This window comes from Mytilus edulis, unplaced genomic scaffold (genome assembly GCF_963676685.1).
Source record: "Mytilus edulis unplaced genomic scaffold, xbMytEdul2.2 SCAFFOLD_1776, whole genome shotgun sequence".
Taxonomy (NCBI): Eukaryota; Metazoa; Mollusca; class Bivalvia; order Mytilida; family Mytilidae; genus Mytilus; species Mytilus edulis.
Window position 1 is genome coordinate 3,004 of NW_027267573.1, and position 18,125 is coordinate 21,128.

Sequence of the window (18,125 nt, forward strand, 5' to 3'; positions counted from 1 at the left end):
ATTTAGAGTGAAGACGTCGTAACCCGTCAGATAAAAAAAATATGACCGATTTCATGCTTACAGCCCAGTTATATTGTTATACAGTTCAATTGTTATACTTCATTGTTTCTATTGTTGAAACACGTGTAAATTGAATAGATCTGTTGTTACAATAACAATGGCTTTCGACCACAGGGTGTGACGAGGGAGATTTCTGGAAACCCCTGCTTCTACATCCCGCAAACAAAGTCCATTGTTATTCGTACCATTAGAAATTGAATAGTCTTTAAAATTAAATTTGTAAATCAATGTTTTTAATTTTTTTTATTATTATTTCCTGTCTATTTGTATAACTTTATTACAGTATTTGACGTTGCCATCATTTCTTTTTTTTTTCTAGCAATGTGCAGTTTACTATCCATATCCGTATGGACGTTACGCACGGAACTGGTGACACTCAAGAAAAAATATCGCGTCATAAGCAACAATTGGTCACTATATTGTCGTTGCTACTAGAAAACATATAAATTTTACATCAAAATAAAGCTGAATGTCTTGGGAATTTATTTTAAGTCTTGAATGACATTTTAATACAAGTGTATGTGTATAAACCGAACACGATTTTATAAATAACGTAATTTTTCTCGTGTCCCGCGTTACAAATAGATGCCGATATTTGGGCAAAATGTGCTGAAGATTGGTGATTTTTTTCACCAAAAGTCACCATTTTCGGGCAGCGCAACGTTCAACGTCATAGCATTGTGACGTCAAAAAATTGGAACACAACCAGGGTTGAGTTCAATATCGTAGCAGCTACGTACTTGCTAGTCTATAGCTGCTACACGTTCAATAGTCAAAATCTACGAAGCACTACGTAGATGCTACGATATTGAACTCAACCCTGTACTAGAAGCGAAGCAATGGACCCCTGAATGAGATATTAAAAAGTGTCCCACAAGCAGGGAAATATTTTAGCCGAACTTACTATGTTGTGTCGTGTGTACTATTGTTTTTCTGTTTGTCTTTTTCATTTTTAGCCATGGCGTTGTCAGTTTGATTTTGATTTATGAGTTTGACTGTCCCTTTGGTATCTTTCGTCCCTCTTTTACGGACTTGATTTTTATTAACAGAATACTGGTAAGTTAATCAATATTGGTATCATTATTTTGTACAAAGACTCGCCTTTTAAATCATTGTTTTTCCTTTGTTGTTACGTCGGTTTACACAGGTCGAATTTTTCTCATGTCCAAGAATTTGTCACAAGTACAGTTTTCACACAGTTTCCGGCTCTAATCCGTCGAATGAGATTAAATTAATTTGTTTTATTGAATATTTCCTCAATTCTATTAATCGCTTTAAAAAATACACACCTTTCTTCGCATTTTGAGCCTTGAAACATGACAATGCGCCCAGGTTTGCACAAATTACAAACAAAACCGCATGTCCAATAAAATGTCACAAACATGGAACTCCGTTTTTGAAAGTTACACGTAACGTTACAGACGTTTTTTGTTGTTGATAATTGTCAAAATGAAAACTTTTATAATTATTTCAGTGAAAAAAAATGATGTCATCTAAGGAAGGACTTGAACGGTACAAACAAGAAAAGCTTCAAAAGCGACGAGAACAAAGGCTTGAATCTTATTACAGAAATAGAAATCTAAAGGAAAACGAGTATGCTTTATCAGATGAGGCAGTACGCCAAAAACAACATAGAGAGAAACAAGAGAAAGAACAAATGAGACGGGTCAAAGAAACGGAGAGAAACGGAAATATAGAAAGAGAAAACATGAAAATATCAATGATCAAAGGCAAAACGAGAATTTAAATAAGCGAAATACTTTCGAGAATAGAACAGAAAAACATCGGACATTGAAGAAACTGAAACTGGCCCTACCAAAGAGCCCAGACAGGCGGGTGACAACCATGGTCGCATACTTGCAAAATTCGAACTCGCCGACTGTGAGAAAACTGCAATCTTCTGAAGTGATTTCTTCGCCGGAAGAAATAGAAGAACACAAAACATCAAAAGCCTTGACGGAAGATTTAAAAACAGTTATTGACATCTGTATATAAATTGTATAACTATGATGTAAAACTGTACCTCCTCAGTCAAATAGATAGATAAGAAAGAAAATATATATTACCATTTTATGTACATATAATTGATTGTAATGATTACTGTTTGTTTGTTCTTTGTGTATGTGTTGATGACAATCCAGATTTTGGATTTTTATATCAATAAAATCTTATATCTTATATCTTATATCTTATATCTGTAAAAGGAAAAGATCGGATGACTCTTTGAAAACGATGAATGTTATCATTTCATCAGTAAGTGGTAAAAAAATCAGTGACAATAAATGCAGAAAGAAACTGACTAGGAAATTGGGATTACCGGTAAGAAGAGTTAGCCGTGGTCATGCAATTAGAACAAGAATACTTAAATCTAAAAAATCAAGCTGGACTTACACAAATAGAAAAACTAGATCAGATGCAATAACACCTGACACGAAGAAACGTATTTATGAGTTCTGGTGTAAGCCTGGTATTTCTCGTCCGACTGGTAACAAGGCAAATATCAAAAGGGTCCGCATTGGTCCGAAAACTTATTCAAGCCACATGACACACATACTAGAAAAAAACACAGACCGATATGTATTTGGATTTTATCGGAGAAAACCCCTCTATTAGTCAGGGGCGGATCCAGCCATTTAAAAAGGGGGGGGGGGGGTTCCTAACCCAGGACAAAAAAGGGGGGTCCAATTACATGTCCCCATTCAAATGCATTGATTGTCCAAAAAAAGGGGGGTTCCAACCCCCGGAAACCCCCCCCCCCCCCTCTGGATCCACGCCTAATTAGAATAGCTCAAAGAATGTTCGAAAGGTGCAAACCCTATACTTTGTGCGTCCCGTCCGACCTAAGGACAGACAAACATGTTGCTGCAAGTACCATGTAGAATTTAAAACTGTCTTTAAATCGTGTATGGAATTCCGAAAGAAACTTTTGATAGAAATTAAAATGAACAGAATGAATGCTATTCTACTCCTGTGTACGATTCTATATCTGATGTCGTTAATGCAACATTATGCGAAAACGTTGAAGGTTCACACAATTTACAGTGCCTTAAAAGAAACTGTTCCGATTGTGGAGTTAAAATCTTGAATTTTCTGCCTTGTGAACTTGATGTATCTGACACTGCGGAATTTGTAAAGTGGGAACAGTTTGAAAATGTAAACGTTAATGTTAAAGGGAACAAAACCATAAAGAAACTAATGCTCGTGAAAAAAGAAAGTCAAGTTGGTGAATTGTTTTCATATTTCAGAAAACTAATTGAAACTTTTCCAGTGCATCAGCACAGAGCTTCATGGCAAAATGAACAATTTCAAAAACTTGTTGTTAGAAATCTCCCAGAAAAGCAATGTGTTTGTGTGCGTGACTTTAGTGAAAATTACAGGTGTTCCGAGCTTACTGAGATTCAAACATTTTTCGTTATAAGCCAAGACTTAGTTCATGATCAATACTTTGTTCACCAAGTCCAAAATTATATAGCGGAATATTTACAGTCGATTTCATATTCAGTAGAAACAATGCACGAGTTTACTGAATGGTGTGCAGCCCAGTATAAGAGCAGACACTGTTTCGGAGATATTAGTCAAACAAGCGACGACTTTGGATATCAACATTTCACAAGAAATTTCTTTGAAACTTCCCATGCAAAAGGTTATTCATAATAATTAAGTTTATTATCCTCGAACTTACTACTATGATTAGGCAATAATAGTAGTAAGTTCGAGGATAATAAATACAGTTGAATGTCAGTCCGCCTGTCAGTCTCTACGCTAGATATGTTGGACACAGATTTAATGATTTTACTCACATTTTCGAGTACAATGGAATACATATTATTTAGCTTTTGATTGAATATTTATGAGTTATTTGTGTAAAATGTAAATATTTCAAAAGCGGTCCGGTATTCACATTATCGGTAATTTTTTTTTACATGTTTTTTGATTATATCGAATTTGAAATAAATGTATTTTGATAAAACTTGTGCGTCGGACTAAATTACACCTGAAACAAAAATAAATACGTTGTATCGAGGAACAGGGCTTTTATTTCTGTTCTTCATCTTGGCAGTCGCTGTAGGGTATTGAATCTCTTATATTTCTCGTGACTTTCGGTATTTTTACTATTATAAAAATCATAAACCTTGAACGCGGTAAAATGGTAAGGTCCAATGTCATGCAGTTGACATAAAAAAACTTATCTGTGCATTTCAGGACCACAAGACGCTGCTGGAGGAATTATTAAGAGACAAGCCGACTGTGCCATTTTACGCGGACAGACTTAGATAAGGACAGCAAAAGATCTCTATGAATACGCGAATTCATTTCTAACACAACCGAGGTCACATTGTAAGAGAAGAATGTTCCGATATGCGGAAACGATTCACCGTGACAACAGACTGTCTTTTAAGCCGGTGCCTAGCATTTGATCTCTTCACCAAGTAAAGCTAGTCGTGATTCTGCTAAAGGGTTGATGAATATCAGTGAATTGTCTTGTTTCTGTGTAAACTGTTGTCATCACATGTATGACCAGTTTCTAATTCGATAAAAACTGGTGGTTATACTGAATGGGAAAAGAAGCGAGAATACAGAGCGGATGCACAAGAAAATGAACAAGTGTCTTTGCAAGAATTAGTTTCGTTTGGTCAATTAACTGCGTTATATACTGACGACGATGAGGAGGAGTACTACATGCTGAAAGTAGAGAAAAGCATGGAAACGTTACGCATTGACACAACGGATTCTTGGGGATCTTTACTCCCTGCGGGAACACCTATGTTTCGTGGTCTATATTACAACAAACGAACTCGCCTTTTCTATATCGTCTTGTGAACAGGAAAGCGGTTGTACCTGCTGCGTCAGTGGTCTATATTTGTTCGGAAGTAACCGCAAACAATGTCATTCGAATCACAGAAGAAACACATTTAAATGTTTTAGAATATATTAATGAAATAAAATGCTAGAAATTTATTAATCAGTATTTATCCCTATAAAGAAACAGTAGTTATAGAAACCAATAATATATGAAAATATATACATGTACATGTAGGGAATGCTTTAAAGAGGTAAAAACGAATGGGGAGACAATCGCGACAAACATAAATTCATACGTTCGTTTAACAACAAGCGACTTGGATAAAACTTCAGTCAAAAAGTGTATTTCGACGTTATTTTAATGTAGCGTCAGGTATCACCAGTATCGTGCGTAACGTCTGACTAAAAAATCATAAAGGGATCTATGTCGCCATTTTGAATTGCATTCCCTACTTTTTATAAAAAGATGGTGGAGGGGTATTATCTTTTCTGGTCTGTAGGTCCGTTCGTTCGTGCATTCGTGCGTTCGTCTGTCCGTTCGTCCCGCTTCTGGTTAAAGTTTTTGGTCAAGGTAGTTTAATTTTGATTTTATTCAAATGTTTCGGGTTAACGTAAATATGGATATCGTACTATATATATATAAGCTTATTATCGACTCCTAGGAGTCGATATTAAGAATTGAACGATGGACAGTTAGTGCGTGAAATTTTCTTGCTACCTGATTGGAAGATATTACGAGACGTGAATAATCAAAGTTTATTGATTGGTTAGGACAATCCAAACCTAGTTAATGTCCTTCAATCCCGTAGAGTATCGGATCTGTCCTCTCTATTTTAGCAATTAGATTTTGCCTGGTCATTAGTCATGCATATTCATGATATTGGTACACAGGTAACTTTTATCTATAAATAGTCGAATCTTCTGGAGTTTCGTAAACAACAACGTTAAACGATATATACTACTTCATAACGTGTGACCTCACATGTGTGGTAACATTTGTTGATTGGTGCACGTGACTATTCTAGTAAATGAATTAATCTACAAAGCGAGAGCACTTTCCATTTTCATCAGCTAAGAGTCGACTAGCCCTTTTTGAAAGGCTAATAAAATTGAGAATGGAAATGGGGAATGTGTCAAAGAGACAACAACCCGACCAAATAAAAAACAACAGCAGAGGGTCACCAACAGGTCTTCAATGTAGCGAGAAATTCCCGCACCCGGAATTAATGCTTGTTAATATACTATTGAAACGCAAACAGTTTGTAAAATTTAAAAAATGGAATCAAGGGCAGTTTAATTGGATAAAAAAATATATCTTATTCTGTTTGAACAAATTGATTATGTCATTCCATTCCTGTTCATCTAGTTTAATAATGAAATCTTATCTGGTTTGTTTTCACACATGCACATGCGCTTGTATGTAACATATGAGGGTGTGACAGGGTGTCACATGTATTATTTTACCGTTATTCGTCATCATGCATGAACGTACCTGAGCGTCATTCGCCCCGAAGATATGAAAGCAACTACATCGGATTGAATGACAAACTAGTTATAAATTGGGTTTTGCTTGTCTCTTCTCGGTGTTAGGTCCGTTCGCACACAAGTTTTATTCAAATTCCAGTAGAATTGATCATTCAATGAGTAAAACATTGAAGATTTTAAATGAAAAACATCAATCCTAGCCTTCTTTTAGTGGTTACAATCCTTGTGATTAAATTTCATAGATTTCTATTCACTTGCACTAAAGTTATTGTCCGGAAACCAAGTGTCTTCGGAGAACGCTGACGACGACAACGTGACAACCAAATTGCGGTCGTATAAAACACAGACCAAAAAAACGAACGAACGGACGGACGAACAGACGAGCGGTTAAACAGACCTGAAAACATAATGCCCCTCTACTATCGTAGGTGGGGCGTAACAATAAAGTTAAATTAGTAAAGGAGGTATAGACGAAAAAGGTAATTTTCAAATAACTTTATTTGTTAATTGTTCTAAGCCCACGGTAAAAAATAGTAAAAGTATTATTATGCCCCATTTATGGGCATTATGTTTTCTGGTCGGTGTGACCGTCCGTCCGTCCGTCCGTCCGTTCGTTTGTTTGTTTGTTTGTTTGTTTGTTTGTTTGTTTGTTCGTTCATCCATCCGCCCATCCGTCCGTTCGTCCGTCTGTCCCGGTTCGGGTTAATGTTTTTGGTCGAGGTAGTTTTTGATGAAGTTGAAGTCCAATCAACTTGAAACTTAGTACACGTGTTACCTATGATATTATCTTTCTAATTTCAATGCCCAATTGGAGATTTTATCCCAATTTCACGGTCCACTGAACATAGAAAATTGATTCTGAGGTAGGCCTGGCAAACTTTTTTTTGTTTTAAAAGATTTAAAAAGATTTTTAAACACAAATTGCTTTTTGTTAAATAGTTTGAAATTTCTGTATTTTATAAGCATCCTCCCAATTTAAATACTAGTAATTGCACAATTTACGTTTTCATGAAAATTGGCACACATAATCTTCTTGCGTAATCAAACTAGATAGCCTTTAAAAAAGAGGGGTCCATGAACTCGTTTTCAAGTTAAATAAGTTTGAATGATAAAAATAAGTCGAAAACTGAATCTGTCCCCGATAAGTCATAGTTTGACGTCGTGAAACTAACAATCTACGTTAGAAACGTCATTACCTCCCCTGTAACTGTATCGTATGCCCTTTTAAAATATTATCAGTTATTGTTTTGAGTTATGTGTAGTGAATCTAAATAAAGTTTATTAAAAAAAAAAGTTCAGTGACAAGTATCTGACCAACTGACTCAATGGAACTGAAGGCATATGCATCCTTTGACGGAGTGATATGAATAATTATGTATAGTATTCCAACATTCTATCAGTCCCGACTATATTACAGTCAACTTGTTCGCCTGATCATCTGTTTGGCGCTTTATTGCGATTCTTCATCTCAAAGTCAAAGTTATGCCTTCAATTCGGAGCAAAAAAAAATAATTCGTAGGCAACGGCGGAAATATAAAACTATGTAAGAATGAATTCTAAAATTGATGGCATACATTTTCTGTTTCTCAGGTATGAAGTATAAGAATAAGAGGTGTCCGCCGTATTAAAATTAAGTACAAAGGCTGTCCTACAACTGAGAGGCACACATAATATAAAAAAGAAGATCTGGTATGATTGCCAATGAGACAACTCTCCACAAGAGACCAAAATGGCACAGAAATTATCAACTTTAGGTCACCGTACGGCCTTTAACAATGAGCAAAGCCCATATCGCACAGTCAGCTATAAAAGGCCCCTATATGACAATGTAAAACAATTCAAACGAGAACACTAACGGCTTCATTTATATAAAAAAAAAATGAACGAATAACAAATATGTAACACATAAACAAACGACAACCACTAAATTACAGGCTCCTGACTTGGGACAGGCACATACCGCGCTGAAGTACGTCCATTATTCATAGTTCAATATTCATTATTCAATAATGAATAATGAAATAGTTCACTATTCAATATTACAAAATGAATAATGAATAATGAAATAGTTTATGTTTCATTATTCAAATTGAAGCGGTGAATAGTGAAATAAATATAAAAAAAAATTACTGTGACACTATACCTATATCCTGATTCGCAATAATCAAAAGTGGGTTTACACAGGATCTAAATGCCACAATATGCGTAAAAATGAGGAAATACATGAAGCTAATTTTGAATAATGAAATGGAAATTTTGAATAATGAAATGGACTAGCAGGACCCTTCAGCCTCTAATTACAGATATATATTATACCTCGATCGAAAGCTTATTAATAGAGGAACAAAAGGTATATAGTCAATATGTTCTGCAACGCATATTACAGGAGTAACGAAGGACTTAAATATCGATATACGCGTGAACATTGAGAAATAGCTTATTTTGAATAATGGAATGGACTGCTGCAACCCTTCAGTCCGTAATCAAGACAAAATTTATACACCAAATGAAACTTATTGATAGAGGAATAAACTGAGTAGAAACGATATGTGCCTTAAGGTTACAATGTACCAAATAAAATTACATGGGCGCAGCCATTTTATGAAGGGAACATGACATAGAGATAAAAATAGATGGCTCTCTGTGATTGGTTGTTATATCTTTTATATATTTTTCTTCTGGAAAGCATTATGAATGAAGTTTCATGCAAGTACAAATTTGTCCTTAAATGTATAGTATGAAATGCCGAAAATAATTTTTTTATGTTGCTCAAAATTAGGGAAAATTTTCTGCGAAATCGTCAGGTATCGTGAAAAACCCCAAAATTCACCAAGAAAAGCCATGGGACCATATATATTTGAGTGCGGTAAAATCACAAATAGATATCGAGCTTCAATTAGAAAACAACAGATTTTCCGTAATTAGTTTAATGAAAACGCCTTTTAAGGAGATAATTGCTAAAAATAGCATTGCCGGCAACGGGGCCACCATTTAGTACGTTATATCCTTAATGACCATTATAGGGTTTACGGAGGACCTAAATGCCAAAATACGCGTGAAAATTAAGAAATAGCCAATTTTGAATAATGAAATAGATATTTTGAATAAAGGAATGGAATGCTGTGACCCTTTAGCCCCTAATTATAAATAAACCTTATACCTCATTAGAAAGCTAATTACGAGAGGAACAAAATGTATATAGTCAATATGTTCCGCAACGCATATTAGAGGAGTAACGAACGACTCAAATATCGAAATACGCGTCAACATTGAGAAATAGCCATTTTGAATAATGAAATGGAAATTTTGAATAATGAAATGGACTAGCAGGACCCTTCAGCCCCTAATTACAGATATATATTATACCTCGATCAAAAGCTTATTAATAGAGGAACAAAAGGTATATAGTCAATATGTTCTGCAACGCATATTACAGGAGTAACGAAGGACTTAAATATCGATATACGCGTGAACATTGAGAAATAGCTTATTTTGAATAATGGAATGGACTGCTGCAACCCTTCAGTCCGTAATCAAGACAAAATTTATACACCAAATGAAACTTATTGATAGAGGAATAAACTGAGTAGAAACGATATGTGCCTTAATGACCATTATAGGGTTTACGGAGGACCTAAATGCCAAAATACGCGTGAAAATTAAGAAATAGCCAATTTTGAATAATGAAATAGATATTTTGAATAAAGGAATGGAATGCTGTGACCCTTTAGCCCCTAATTATTAATAAACCTTATACCTCATTAGAAAGCTAATTACGAGAGGAACAAAATGCATATAGTCAATATGTTCCGCAACGCATATTAGAAGAGTAACGAACGACTCAAATATCAAAATACGCGTGAACATGAAGAAATAGCAAATTTTGAATAATGAAATGGAAATTTTGAATAATGGAATGGACTGGCAGGACCCTTCAGCACCTTATTATAAATATATATTATACCTCAATCGAAAGCTTATTAATAGAGGAACAAAATGTATATAGTCAATATGTTCCGCAACGCATATTAGAGGAGTAACGAACGACTCAAATGTCAAAATACGCATCAACATTGGGAAATAGCCAATTTTGAATACTGAAATGGAAATTTTGAATAATGGAATGGACTGGCATGACCCTTCAGCCCCTAATTACAGATATATATTATACCTCGATTGAAAGCTTATTATTAGAGGAACAAAATGTATATAGTCAATATGTTCTGCAACGCATATTACAGGAGTAACGAAGGACTTAAATATCGATATACGCGTGAACATTGAGAAATAGCTTATTTTGAATAATGGAATGGACTGCTGCAACTCTTCAGTCCGTAATCAAGACAAAATTTATACACCAAATGAAAGCTTATTGATAGAGAAATAAACTGAGTAGAAATGATATGTGCCTGAATGACCATTATAGGGTTTACGGAGGACCTAAATGCCAAAATACGCGTGAAAATTAAGAAATAGCCAATTTTGAATAATGAAATACATATTTTGATTAAAGGAATGGAATGCTGTGACCCTTTAGCCCCTAATTATAAATAAACCTTATACCTCATTAGAAAGCTTATTACGAGAAGAACAAAATGTATATAGTCAAGATGTTCTGCAACGCATATTAGAGGAGTAACGAAGGACCTAAATATCGAAATACGCGTGAACATTGAGAAAGAGCCAATTTTGAATAATGAAATGGAAATTTTGAATAATGGAATGGACTGGCAGGATCCTTCAGCCCCTAATTACAGATATACATTATACCTCGATCGAAATCTTATTATTAGAGGAACAAAATGTATCTAGTCAATATGTTCCGCAACACATATTAGAGGAGTAACAAAGGACTTAAATATCGAAATACGCGTGAACATGTAGAAATAGCAAATTTTGAATAATGAAATGGAAATTTGGAATAATGGAGTGGACTGGCAGGACCCTTCAGCACCTTATTATAGATATATATTATACCTCAATCGAAAGCTTATTAATAGAGTAACAAAATGTATATAATCAATATGTTCCGCAACGCATATTAGAGGAGTAACGAACGACTCAAATATCAAAATACGCACCAACATTGACAAACAACCAATTTTGAATAATGGAATGGACTGGCAGGACCCTTCAGTCCCTAAGTATAAATATATATTTTACCTTGATCGAAAGCTTATTAATAAAGGAACAGAATGCATCAAGTCAGTATGTTCTGCAACGCATATTAGAGGAGTAACGAAGGACTTAAATATCGAAATACGCGTGAACATTGGGAAATAGCCAATTTTGAATAATGAAATGGAAAGTTTGAATAATGGAATGGACTGGCAGGACCCTTCAGCCCCTAATTACAGATGTATATTATACCTCGATCGAAATCTTATTATTAGAGGAACAAAATGTATATAGTCAATATGTTCCGCAACACATATTAGAAGAGTAACAAAGGACTTAAATATCGAAATACGCGTGAACATGTAGAAATAGCAAATTTTGAATAATGAAATGGAAATTTGGAATAATGGAGTGGACTGGCAGGACCCTTCAGCACCTTATTATAGATATATATTATACCTCAATCGAAAGCTTATTAATAGAGTAACAAAATGTATATAATCAATATGTTCCGCAACGCATATTAGAGGAGTAACGAACGACTCAAATATCAAAATACGCACCAACATTGACAAACAACCAATTTTGAATAATGGAATGGACTGGCAGGACCCTTCAGTCCCTAAGTATAAATATATATTTTACCTTGATCGAAAGCTTATCAATAAAGGAACAAAATGCATCAAGTCAGTATGTTCTGCAACGCATATTAGAGGAGTAACGAAGGACTTAAATATCGAAATACGCGTGAACATTGGGAAATAGCCAATTTTGAATAATGAAATGGAAAGTTTGAATAATGGAATGGACTGGCAGGACCCTTCAGTCCCTAAGTATAAATATATATTATACCTTGATCGAAAGCTTATTAATAAAGGAACAAAATGCGTCAAGTCAGTATGTTCTGCAACGCATATTAGAGGAGTAACGAAGGACTTAAATATCGAAATACGCGTGAACATTGGGAAATAGCCAATTTTGAATAATGAAATGGAAAGTTTGAATAATGGAATGGACTGGCAGGACCCTTCAGCCCCTAATTACAAATATATATTATACCTCGATCGATAGCTTATTGATAGAGGAACAAAATGTATATAGTCAATATGTTCCGCAACACATATTAGAAGAGTAACAAAGGACTTAAATATCGAAATACGCGTGAACATGTAGAAATAGCAAATTTTGAATAATGAAATGGAAATTTGGAATAATGGAGTGGACTGGCAGGACCCTTCAGCACCTTATTATAGATATATATTATACCTCAATCGAAAGCTTATTAATAGAGTAACAAAATGTATATAATCAATATGTTCCGCAACGCATATTAGAGGAGTAACGAACGACTCAAATATCAAAATACGCACCAACATTGACAAACAACCAATTTTGAATAATGGAATGGACTGGCAGGACCCTTCAGTCCCTAAGTATAAATATATATTTTACCTTGATCGAAAGCTTATCAATAAAGGAACAAAATGCATCAAGTCAGTATGTTCTGCAACGCATATTAGAGGAGTAACGAAGGACTTAAATATCGAAATACGCGTGAACATTGAGAAATAGCCAATTTTGAATAATGAAATGGAAATTTTGAATAATGGAATGGACTGGCAGGATCCTTCAGCCCCTCATTATAGATATATATTATACCTCAATCGAAAGCTTATTGATAGAGGAACAAAATGTATATAGTCAATATGTTCCGCAATGTATATTAGAGGAGTAACGCAGGACTCAGATATCGAAATACGCGTCAACATTGAGAAACAACCAATTTTGAATAATGAAATAGAAATTTTGAGTAATGGAATGGACTGGCAGGACCCTTCAGCCCCTATTTATAGATATATATATTATACCTCAATCGAAAGCTTATTAATAGAGGAACAAAATGTATATAGTCAATATGTTCCGCAATATGATCGTTACAATAACACGGCTAAGAGCAAAAAATTCTCCTACGATGGTCTTGGGACATGTCTTAGTCCTAAGACACCATCGATGACACGACCCCAGGTCACTACAATTTAATTTATTTATCTAAAATGTACGCTTCCGTTAAACAATGGAAATTAACACTGTATACAAATGTATTATAATTCTGTTGGCTGGTAAAGAAGAATTTTACAAGCCTGTCGAAAGAAATTGTACAAGCCAATTCCGTAGAAATTATTGTATAGCGTGAAGATTGTATGTTTTTCTTGTATATGTTTCGATATTTTACAGATCGTTTTCAAAACTCCATGTCCTTGTTTTGATTCCAAAATATGTAGTCATACTTGAATGCAAATGTTTTAGCTCACCTGACACAAGGGCTAGGTGAATAATTCTCATCATTTGTCGTGCGTTAACTTTTACAAACATAAAAAAGAAAATGTGGTATGATTGCCATGCAATGAGACAACTCTCCACAAGAAACCAAAATGACACTGAAATTAACAACTTAGGTCACCGTACGGCCTTTAGTCAGGTAAGAAAGGCACCGAAATGACAATGTAAAAAAATGAGGACATACAAACTGCACTCAGGACATGAAATATATGTTTTAGTGTGTTGTGAAGGTATGCATTCGATAGGTAATATAACTCTTCATCTAATAATTTTTGTTTTGATAAAATCATTTTAACATTTTAACATTTAAGGAGTTTTCATCGGTCGTTTTTGTGAAATATGTCAGGCATGACCTAGGATTATATATATTGAATACCAATTATCAGGTTTATTATGCCTAGCCAGTCAAGGTCGTTAAAAACTTCCATTTGTTGTTGTTTATTAGGTCATATGGTCTTTAGTAGTTATTGGTGATGGTACTAACCGCATACAAGTAAGTTTGGCAAACAAACAAAATAAGATGTCTTTTGGAATATCAAAAAACAATGAAGATATATTGTTTTAGAAAAAAACCGCTAAATAAACATTTTCCTTTTTGTTTGTAATAATTGAAGACAGTCGAGAAATATGAGAAATCTACATATATAGTTTGGAAATGTTAATTCAATAGACCACTTTCGAGTTCATCCGTCACCGGAAAAAACTCGTCAATTATACGCGCCTTTATGACGTCATTTACCAGATAGAGGGGATCGCCTGTATCCCTGCACTATTAACGTTCATCAAGCATCTTAGTGATCGTCATTATGCAGGATAAACTAGAAATAATGCTTGTTATATAGGTACTTAATGACAATTCCCTAATGACAGTAGTGCTGATTGTCAATTTTGAGAATTCAATTTGCCGAATAATTCGTACAATATAAGTATAGTTTTCCAACCACTCGCTCAACATTTGAATGGAAGTGACGACGCCCCTAAACGCACAAATGACGTTCACTAAAACCAGAGTTTTTGACGGAAATGCATCGAACTCGAAAGTTGTCTATTCATTTCATTTCATTAACTTAATAGAAACAAAACATATCGTTATTTAATATTTTATTTGTATGGATTTTCGTACACTATATTTTATTTTAATTTCGTGCGATGAAAATTTTAGTTTTATTCTTGCTTCAAAAATTAAGAATTTTTATTATTAGATGTATTAACGACCTACTTCTTTCGATGACAGAAACCAACCCGCGTCAGTATACACTCCAAAATTCTTTTTTTGATGGGGGAGTGTTATGACGACAAACGCCCGAGAGCTGTAACCGAGGTGTTGAATAATGGACATTCATTTAACTGTCTCACGACTTTGGTACTGATTATGCTACCTGTCATCGTTATTACTACGTCAGAAACTGGTAGACTAGTACGCCATCATCGTTGTTAGCGGGCTATCAAGCTAACCAACCTGGGCCTGAAAGTAGCCGTTGTGAAGTACAAAAGAAACATCAAAAGAGTAAACAAACCAAAAATAACTCAGCATAACCAAGATGGTCGTGCAACAAAATAGCGGCCTTCAACCTGTTGCTGATTACCAAGGATTTGTATAGTAAGTCTTACTATACAAATCCTTGTGATTACCAACTGCAGAAAATATCTAAGCTCACCAATTGCCCGCGGGATGTATATCCAGTCAATGTCGTTAAACACTTCCATCATCATCATGTTAAACCACGTACAACAAGATCAAAGCCACAAACATGATAAGCAGAAAAAAACCATTATTATAGTCCATTTGCCAATTCCCGACCCTGTAATTAGATACCCTTTTTTTAGTTGTCTCCATTATGAGGGACATTCATTTTTTTCATTAACAATGGAGAGCTAGCAGGAACAGCAAATTTACCTGTGCGTAATCTTAGGTTTTGAAATCTTTTAATTACATTAATTTGTTGTTTAGATAAATAGTTACGACATCAGAAATTATTTTTCATACAAAATTAGTTTAACCGCCGATACATCATTTTCAATTCATCATACTTTGCATTGGCAAAAGCCAATATTGTCCGGTATGGAACCAGTCTAAGATTGACAAAGGGAAGTAATTTGTTTAAAAAGTTTGTAATAACAGAATCAAATCGGACCAAACATTTTGCCTTATTTTGCGTTAGAAATGCACAGAAGACTAAATTGATGATATACATGCATTGGTTTAAGAATGGGATAAACATTACTTTTAACCAGTGACTCACTTTAAGTATTGGTTTTATCGTGCAAGAAACCAAAAAAGGAGACAATTTTCATTCCAAATGTAATTAAGATTAATTGTATCGATGTATACCACCAGGACCAGTGCATCTATCCATTTTCAATGATTTTAATCTGAGGAATCTGCTCTAATTTCTGCATGATGACATTTTCAACCTTTCAAGCAACTGTGAAGTGCTGCAATATATTTTTAAGCAGCACATAAACAGTTATAAGAGAGGTACTTTCAGCTGAAACGAGAAAATATATTAGTTTTGAAAAAGCACTTTATACACTAAATAAAACATTTCAGTATCTCTTTTTAAAATTTTTTTTTTAGTGTTATAATATTTTTTTGAATTTTACATTTGTTAGAGATACATGAAGTACCGGTACCTTATCCCGGCCTCGTGTTTCTTGTTTGTACACCTGATTTCTCTCACAGTCTATTAAAAAATAAACAGGGACTAAATTTAAAGTCAGTCCGGAGATTTAAAAAAAAAAATGTGTTCCAGGGTTCGCGTTCCCCTTTTCTTGCCCACTCTTCATGTTCTTTGTATGTACTTCATGTCCAGGTAAATGAAATGTGAGGTGAATATCAACTAAGGTGTGATCAAGTGTAAAAAATCAAATGACACTCTCTCTAAAAGAACAGATATTATGAAACCATATAACATTTTAGTTCCAGGAAAATATCTTAAGAAGGTGGAAATAAAATTATGTTATGTTTGTTCCAAAGAACTAATTACCATTCAAAGACTTGTTTCAGGGGGAACAAGTATTATGGGAACAACAATCATGTTCACACCACTATGAGAAAAAAAAAATTCTGGCGTCTGGCTTCAGTTGGAAAAGTTTTAAGATCTGTCATACACTAGATGTGTAAAAGTTAATTGCATTTTGTGTTTCAGAAAGATAATTTCTACAGGGGCGGATTCAGCCATATACATTATTAGATATAGAACTTGTGTTATGATGAATCTTGAAAATAAGTGATGAAAACTGCATTAATATAACCTCAATTGAAGATATAACCCAAAGCCCAGAGGTGGATTTAAGGGGGAGCATGGTGTTATTCTGAAAAATTGGTGGAATATAAAGGGAACACAGGCGGATCAACCCATTTTAAAAAGGGGTTCCTAACCCAGGACAAAAGGGGGGGATTATATAGGGAACACAAAATCTTACCGCTTTTGAATCCGCCACTGTGGAATCACTGAAGAATGACTAAAGAGGGCCCCTACTTTATGAAAATTTCTAGATCCGCCAGGGTCTGTGATAAATTTAAATCTAAATAAGATATTGTTATTTATTACGTTAAGTAGGTCAACAGCTCATCTAGCTAATAAATATATTGTTGTGCCTTTTTATGTATATGACTCTGATCTGGTTGTAGATTAACATCTAAGAAATAGTTAAATTCATGTTTATGATTTGTGTCATTATTGTTTCATTATTGTAACAATTATAAAAATCATTGTAATAACGTATTTAATCACGTGAGATTCATTGCTATAAAAAAAACAACCTTTTAACGAGGCGTATATCGGTTTATTAAATATATCTTTTTAAACTAAGAAAGTTGGTTTTACTTAATTTAAACAAAAAAATAAGGTATCTTACACTTTATCTATTTCATAAATAAAAAGCATTATGTATATAAAAATATATCGTTACAGTTTATGTATAAAGGGAAATGCATACTTAAACCCCGTGCCTACTTTGGTGTTTGTACACCTGATTTCTCTAATATGAACTCAATTGGAGATATAACCCAGAACCCAGAGGTAGATTTAAGGGGGCGCAGGGTTCTATTTCTGAAAAATTGGTTGAATATAAAGGGAACACAGGCGGATCAAGTCATTTTAAAACGGGGTTCCTAACCCAGGACAAAAAAGGGGGGATTATATAGGGAACACAAAATCTTACCGCTTTTGAATCCGCCACTGTGGAATCACTGAAGAATGACTAGAGAGGGCCCCTCCTTTATGAAAATTTCTAGATCCGCCAGGGTCTGTGATAAATTAAAATCTAAATAAGCTATTGTTATTTATTACGTTAAGTAGGTCAACAGCTCATCT

At 34.5% G+C, this 18,125-nt stretch overlaps 1 long non-coding RNA gene across 1 annotated transcript; it reads left to right on the forward strand.

The window, feature by feature from the left end:
- The first annotated feature begins 766 nt into the window (after nucleotides 1-766).
- LOC139505648 (uncharacterized) lies at nucleotides 767-2,240 on the forward strand. Its single transcript, XR_011659809.1, has 2 exons — nucleotides 767-1,116; nucleotides 1,535-2,240. It is a non-coding gene; the product is annotated as an uncharacterized lncRNA (long non-coding RNA).
- The last annotated feature ends 15,885 nt before the right edge of the window (nucleotides 2,241-18,125 follow it).